Source organism: Oratosquilla oratoria, chromosome 30 (assembly GCF_046742065.1).
Source record: "Oratosquilla oratoria isolate Oo_2021 chromosome 30, ASM4674206v1, whole genome shotgun sequence".
NCBI lineage: Eukaryota > Metazoa > Arthropoda > Malacostraca > Stomatopoda > Squillidae > Oratosquilla > Oratosquilla oratoria.
Genome location: NC_134806.1, coordinates 23,724,482 through 23,732,562, shown reverse-complemented (window position 1 = coordinate 23,732,562; position 8,081 = coordinate 23,724,482).

The window sequence follows — 8,081 nt, the reverse complement described above, 5'->3', positions numbered from 1 at the left end:
ATGGAAATTTGAAACATACTCTCTACAACAGAAAGAGCAACTTTAGTAGTGATATCTTCATTTAGAAAAAGTTTTAGAAGATATGTTATACTGGGATATCCAATCAAAACTGTGGACTGATCAATATCAGCTATTCATAGCTTATTTAAGCATAAGAATCTTAGGGGCAGACTAGCAAGATGGTTTTTGCAGTTCTTCAGTGCTATGAGGTTAAGTTGTTGAATATATTCCGGGTAGAAAAGAATGTTGCAGTAGATGCAACTTTCTAGAAACATTAGCCAACAAACGGACAAGGGTTTGATTAAAATTTTGTTTGTAGTATAGATGAGTTTAGTAGCCTTAGGTGAGGAAATGCTAAATAAGAGAACAGAGGGATGATAAGAATATGCGATTCCAATTAGCCCAGTTATTCCATGAACCCAAGAGGGAAATCCTCCAAAAACAAAACTACCAAAAGAGTTATAAGATAGAGGGAATTTAATTTTACTAAATGAACTTTTGTATAGTAAAACAGTTGTAAATGGGATAAGATGCCCAGTGCAATCAGTTGGTAATAATCACAAAGTTCTTGTAAAAGAGATATTGAAGTTACATCATGATAGTGATTGTAAGATTCAAATCCAGAAAAGGATAAAACTTTTAGACCAAGCACAACTTAGATACTTTTGGCCATGGGGGGTATGAAGAAAGATATATATAGATTTCATAGATTTTTTTAAATGTGGGCTAGAGGTGAAAGGGAAATACAACCAAAACCTGCTCCTATGTTAACATATCCCGATTCCACAGACACCTTGGGAAAGAGTTCATCATGAGAATACATTGGAGTTACCTATGTCTCTGAGAATGGTGGATAATAAACATGTATTTCAGTTACCATTGATTATTTTTCAAGATGTTGTACTTACATCCCCATTTCAAATAAGAAAGCTGAAAACAATTGCCCTTCACGTAATCTATGATCATATAAATCTGTAATTTCACTACACCTAAGATCTTAGTTTTCAGATGATGCGAAACTGAATTTGATATACTAAATCTTGGAAAATTTATGTAGATTATTGAGTGATCCAGAAAATCATATAGTATAGTGAATCATCCTCAGAGTAATGGGAGTTGTAGAGTGGTTAAATAAGGAAAATTAAATTACACTGGTCTGTAGAGGTATAATATAGTCCTCATAGTATGAACTTGGGATACTTGGATTCCTAGTGTTAAATGTACTCTAAGAACAACCAAATTAACATAGCCACAAGGTGAAATACACCTCCAGTTTTAATTTATTTGTTTGGGAGGGACAAAAATTATTTCCATATTGTAAACCCTTGATTGCTAGAGCAGAAACCCTGATGTATAATACAGATGATTATATCTCAAATAACGATAAAATACACATCCTGTTATATGTCTGCGTGCAATATGTCTATGTTTACTCTGTATTTGTTGATGTGTGTATTTGTTTTTGTGAATGTGATGTAGGGTGTGTGTATCTGTATGGTTGGTGGCTGTGTGCTGTTTGTGTGTTTTTTACCCAGATTGTATGTACCGACGTTGTATTTTACAGGGATGGGGAGCTATGATCGTTGGGCCCGGTACCCATGTTTCCTATACTTCGTTTTTCTGAGCTAGACTGTTGTTAAAATTCGTGGTGCGGTTTTTGCTACGCACCACCAACATTTCTCATCGATAACCTGTTCACAAAACGACTATTACGCCTGTGGGGAGAATGCTGTTCCTTTTTCCATCTAAGGTCTCTTCTATTATTTGGTCTTGTTCTGTGATATGTGTCGTGTCATTGTCCTGCTTTGTGTATCTCTACTATGCCTCATGTTGTATTAGATCCTCTCTAGCAATAATGTCTTATGCCTGTTCATGATTGTGATGATGTTAGGTATCTAAGGTCTCCTCTCCTCTCTTCTTTGCCTCGATTGTTTGTAGCTCAAGTTTTACCAGTACTCTTCTCATATGGAATAGTTCTGAGGAGCGTTGGTGCCAATTTCGTAAGTGAGTACTTTGTCATGCTTTTCATAAGTTTTGTGTATAACATTTTTTGTTTTTTTGTACTTGGTGACCACGTGGTCGCTTGCATACTCCAATCTTAGTCTTTATCAAAGTCGATTAGTATTTTCCTTCACCAATGCTTCTCGGGTCTAGATATGTGAACTGCTACTTTGATTGTTCAGGTTCAAATTATAATTTGTTTTCCAAAAGTTTTCTGATAGGTTTTTCTCAGGATGACATATTATTTATAATAATGACTCCCAGGTCCTTCTCCATGTTCCCCTTTTTTAATTTCTTCCTCTCCCAATTTATATGTTCCACCAACTATTCCCCCCACCCTTTTTTTGTTTTTTTTTGGGCTTCTTCCAAATTCCATTATACTTCACATTTCTTAATATTCAATTCCATCTCCCACTCCCCTACTCCATTCCCATACCTCTAGTTGAAATCACTCTGCTGCAGCGACTCAACTATCTTCTGCAGTGTTCACTTTTTTTTGGGCAGTTTTGCATCGTCCGCAAAGAAGCTTCATGATAATCTTCCCAATTCCTTTATCCATATCATTAATATATTACAGCTAAATCATTATTGGGAGGCAAAACTATGTTCCTTGTGGAACTCCACTTATCTCTTATTTCCCATTAATTGGGAATGTTTGTCTCTTAATCAATTCATTCGCAATTTTTCTTTCTATTGCAAGAAGTCTTCCATCTACGTGTAGTAGTGTTGCCCTGTATTCTTCCTGCAGTCCTCTTAATTTTCTATAGCAATTTCGTTATGTTGGCACCTTTATCACACAAAGCTTTTTTCACGGTCTAGAAAATGCATCAATGCTAGCCCATCCATTTCCTTTCTTGTATTTAATATCTTATTAGTCTTAAATAGGAAAAACACATCAAGTTTGGGACACATGATCTTCCATGTCTAAATCCAAATGTGCCTCTGGATTTTAGTACGTTTTTGTTATCATTCTTTTCACAAATTTTAGCTAACCGTACTTGGTAGAGAGAGACCGATCTATAGTTAGTAGGGGTCTTCCTTGATAGGTACTTAACATTTGCATCTTTTCCGTTCTTTCAATGAACTGCTTATTAGAACTAGTGTATGTTGTCTGTTATTTCAGTACTGCATTTCTCTCAAAATCCAGTTTGCCGTTTCATCTGGTCTTATTGCGATTTTCTGACATGACGAGATTACTCAAGTGATTCATTGATTAGCTTTACTTGTTACTCCTCTTATCTCTGTCATTAGGGTGGGAGTTTACTCCTCCCACTCTGCTCGTAAGTTGGTAGTGTTCTCCACTCGTTATTCAATTATTTAAAACGCTTGATCAATAAGTTCTGCGCATTTTCTATTTCCTCTGTGGGATGGCTATTACTCCGTTTCGTGAGTTTCACTAGTTTTTGGTTTGGGGTTTCAGTTCAGTTTGTTTTTTACCTAAATCTATGAGAAAGTAGTGTTTGGTTGATCTTTACATTTTTTCTATGGTACATCCTTGTGTTCATATTTTCTCTTTTCTCTCTCTGGCGACGCTTGGGACATGACTGATTTTCCGATAACTATTTTATAACCATTTATCAGGTACTTTTGTCTTTCTTGCCATTTTTATCCATAGCTTTATCCCTGTTTGGTCTATTTAACTCCGATACTATGCTTTTGGTGTACCAACATTTTCACGTATTCTTTTCTAGTGTTTTGTTGTCCTTGGAACAGATACTCGTCCATCGCCTCTCCTTGTAGGTGAATTGCTTGTCAAAATATTCCTATTTCTCTTTTACCTCGTGTGTTTGCATCTTTATAGTAGCCTTTCCCTAAGAGGTCTGCTATATTTATAAAAAAAAAAAAAAAAAAAAAAAAAACTCTTAATAGATTTTTTTTTTCCATGACATCATGTCGTTCCCTTTTCTATATTTGCGTTTTTCACGTGTATTTTTCCTTCATTTAGTTCCAGTGTCAACTAATAGGGCGGCACTTTTACTTCGTGGTGATATTCTAATCTTGTCCCACAAATTTGCAGGTTCTGATGTGATTTTTAGGTCCAGTCTCGATGGTTGTCGGACTTCCTGCAGTTTCTATACCTAGTGTTCTCTTGTATCCATTGTGTGCATTGTATATTCTATAAATTCATATCATAGTAGTACATGTCCCCATAAGGTCGTCTCGACCACCTTTCACTGGTCATCTCTTCCCGAGGCAGCTGTCTTTACAATTAAAGTCACCCATTATATAATATTCCTCACTCCATCTTCCATTGATCTTATTTAGCTTTTATATCCTTGTGTCCTTCTAACAGATGTTTTGTGTTCTCATGCTCTTCCCACGAAGCCGTTTTAGGAGGCACATAATTTACTAACAAACTTCCCTGCTCTTCTTGTCCCCTGTCCCTCTATTTCCATCAGGTAAGCTCATCTCACACTCTATTCCTTTGAAATCCCAGCCATAGTCAGGATTACATAACTCCAACCCCCTTGTTGTTAACGTTCTCTGTTTCTAATCCAATAATTATGAACTGCGCCATGTCCCTGCACGTGTTTGGGTGGGTAATGGACCTTGCAAATATATTGGTATCTATAATTCCCATGATATCCGTTTTTTTCAAGGTGATTCATTCAGTTCATTCAATAGCCTGTTATGAAGCCAATCTATATTTGTGAAAGACATTTTTAATTTTCTATTTTACCTCCACCCTTTTTTCTGGTTTCCCTTTCCGGTTTTTTCTCTGTTATGAACCATTTCCCCACGGTTTTATTCTCCACTACTCTCTAATAGAATTTCCTCTTTTTGCTGACTCTTGCTGTGTGTTTTTCGTTTTTTCCATTAGCTTCTGAGTCTTTTTGCTTTCTCTTCCTCTCTTTCTTTTTTAATCCATCTCTTATTTTATCCATCCCTGTTTATACTGATCACCTTTTGCGTTAGTGTCCCTGTTTATGATAAGACATTCTCTGCGGTGTCGTTTGTGACCTGATGAATTCCAATCGTTAAATTGATCTGGTCCTTGTCTGTATTGTATTTTTTTTTGGCAAATCTATCTATTTCTTCACATTTGCGTTTCCCTTTTTCGTGTTCATCTTCTTGAACTATTTTTAACACACCTATTTTACTTTTTCTTTTTCCTTTTTTATCTCCTGTAGTCCTATTTTGGATTCTTGGCTTCTCTTACCATTCCTAATATGATTAATTTACATTTCGTTTTATTGTGTTAGAAGTCTCTTACTATTATTTTTCCTTCTCTCCTCGTCACTTAATAACTGTTGTCCTATCAGTTTGTTCCTTTCATCTGTTGTTTCACTATATCTACTAAAATTCCAATTTTGTTATTCTTTCTTGGGATGTTTTCCAACCAATTACCTCTTATGCTATGGAAATCTTTATTCTATTTATCATTTCCTCTTTAATTCCCTACATTCTCATCCTTTACTTCTCTTAACTGTATTTTTATTTGTTCCTATTTCTTTTAGGTTAGGTTTTTGATTCTCCATTCTTTGTTTCTTACAGTTTATTCAACCTCTTTGTGTAACTAGTGTTAGTTGATTAAAACCTAACCTTCCACATGCTTTTCCGTTTTTTTGTTTTTTTTTTTTTTTTTTTTTTTTTGTTTTGTCGGGGGGACGGTTTGTCAATTCTCCTCCTCTCATTATATTCCATAGAAGTAATTATCTCCCGTTTTTCCTTTGGAAGCTGCTGATTATCTATATTTCTACTTTTAATCACCTCTGCACTCACCCGTTCTATCTCGTCGGCGTGTGTCATCTACACACACCTCCCCCCCCTCCCCACACACACAACACCCACACACACCTGTTGTTGACACCACCAACCCCTTCTGACTGCCCGGTACCTGTTCCGACCCCTTCCTCAATTTTCTTCCATTATTCCTCAATAATGTTCTCTCCTTCTCCTTTTTCTTCACCTGCCCACTACATACCGAGCTTTCTCCCTGCCTCCTACCAATTACCAACACAGGTACTCCCCCTTGTCAGCTGATGTTCCACCGATTTTTTTTTTCCGGTGTTTCCATTCTTCGCTGTCAATCTGATCGTGCTGTGGGTGTAGTGTTGGATATGTGTGTGTGTTTGTGTGTGTGTGTGTGTGTGTGTGTGATGTGTGTGTGGGTGTTTGTGTGTGTGTGTGTGCGGTGTGTGTGTAGTGTGTGTGCGTGGTGTGTGTGTGTGCTGCGCGCGCCGAGCGATGTGTGTGTGGTGATGTGTTCATGTGTGAGTGTATGTGTGTCTGCGTGTGTGTGTGTGTGCGTGTTCACCGTGCGTGTGTGTGTATGTTTGTGTGAGTGTGTGTGTGTGATGTCGTGTGTGTGTGTGTGTGTGTGTGTGTGTGTGTGTGTGTGTGTGTGTGTGTGTGTGTCGTGTGTGTGTGTGTGTGTGTGTGTGTGTGTGTGTGTGTGATGTGTGTGTGTGTGTGTGTGTGTGTGTGGTGTGTGTGTGTGTGTATGTGTGTGTGTGTGTGTCGTGTGTGTGTGTATGTGTTTGTGTGTGTGTGTGTGTGTGTGTATGTGTGTGTGTGTGTGTGTGTGTGTGTGTGTAGAGTGTTAGAAATTGGGTAGGGAGGGAGAAAGATATATATATATATATACAGCCTAGGTAGGATTAGGGAACGAAGTAGATTGGAAGGAAGGAGGGATGTGAGAAGGTTTTTGTGCAGAAAAAGGCTTAGGGGGTTGTCCTAGGACGTAAAAAGAGGAAGGTTATAAATTCAAGGGGATACTGAGGTAAAAGAGGAGAGGAAGTACTGCAGGATGAACTTAATAAGAAACAGTAGAGGTATAAAACAACAAAGGGGAGGGATAGCAAATGGTGGAAGGGTATGTAGGGAACATAAGGTATATTAGGTCTAGAATAAAATGAAAGTGAAGTGGGGATGGGTGAAATAAAGAAAGATAAGGAAATGAATGAAGAAAATTGAAGGACGGAAGATGACAACAAGGTCAGAGGAGAAGAGAACAGAAAATAAAGACTATGAAATAGAGGGAAGAGAAAGGAAGTGCGGCCCAGGTGTGGATGTCATCGAGAGGAGAATGGCCCGGGGGGTAGGAGAATAAACATTCAATTAATTTGTACCCTCACGGGATTTTTCTTATTGGTGACTACGCATCTTCTAGAAATTCGAAAACAGGCCACCGGTGATACAGGTTACAACCTCTTAATCGAGACTAAAACTCCTAAAACCTAGTCTGTTGATAGAGAACCCGCGATAAAGGAACCCCACCGACCCTCTCTATCGGTGAGAGAAGGTAGAGTAAATTTTCTCCGAGAGGCAGGTCGTCGCCTCATGAAGGGGGAGGCTGGTCACGTGCTGCGGCGCCTTCACTTCCAGAATTTAAATAGAAGTAGAAGAAGAAAACGATAATGAAGGCGGGTCAAAGAGATTGGAGTGCACGCAAACTTGAAGGAGAATATATGTTTCATTAAAGAGAAGGCATAATGACCATTTGGTAATGATCGATATATCACCGGATTTGTCCCCCGGATAAGGCTTGGGTATTTCCTGCCTAAAGAGCCAAAGAATCACTGCCTTACCTTTATGCTAATAACCAATTCCAATTAAGTACAACGAACATTACCCCACAGTTAATTGATGAGCGTTCTATTATTACTCGTTCAGTATTTCATTTTGTTTCATATAATGTCCTTCTACGATGCAATCTTTTTCCATGTAAAGTCATGTGAAAGCGGGAACAAAGTAGTTGAAGTGGTGGGAAGGAATAACGATAAATAGAAGAACCAGATAAAATGGTTGAAGAAAGTAAAGGGAGAAAGGAAGGGAAGTAAGATGAGGAGAAAGAATTGGCTACTACTTGGAAGAAAAGAAGAAGGGAGTGACTAGAAGTTACAGACCCTTACTGGTAACTTTGATTTTAGCTTCCAACCAAAGATAATAAACAATAATTAAAAATAAAGTAATGAAATATATAAATGAGGGCAGGACAATTTTTCCTTAAATACATAACGTGTTGTAGTTGCGGTCTTGCAGAGGGCACTAGGCTTCAGTATAGTCCGGCCTCCAACAACGTGATTCTAAGACCATGGTGTGACACACACACATCATCTACACTCACACACACACAC